Source organism: Pterocles gutturalis, unplaced genomic scaffold (assembly GCF_000699245.1).
Source record: "Pterocles gutturalis isolate BGI_N339 unplaced genomic scaffold, ASM69924v1 scaffold40848, whole genome shotgun sequence".
NCBI lineage: Eukaryota > Metazoa > Chordata > Aves > Pterocliformes > Pteroclidae > Pterocles > Pterocles gutturalis.
In genome coordinates this window covers 1-295 of record NW_010121887.1, presented here as the reverse complement: position 1 = coordinate 295, position 295 = coordinate 1, and positions in this window count along the sequence as shown.

Genomic DNA, 295 nt, shown 5'->3' with positions numbered 1-295 from the left:
GGGGTGGATTCAGTGGAAGGGGAGGGCGAGGAGGAAGGGGAGGAATACTAAACGCTGGGTTCCTTCTGTCGCTGTAGCATGTCCACAAAATGTCGCTTCAAACACTTCAGCTTCCTTGTGCACTGGGTGGGGTTCAGCCCCGCGGGCCTGGCAGGGGGGATGCTCTGCTCTGCTGGGGCTCTCTCTCCGATGTGATCTTGTCGGGTTTTCCATGTGTCTGTAACCATGTCTGTGAATAAAAGGCTTTAAGAGAAGCAGCGGCTGTGTCGCATACAAACCCTCTGTGTCAGCGTGG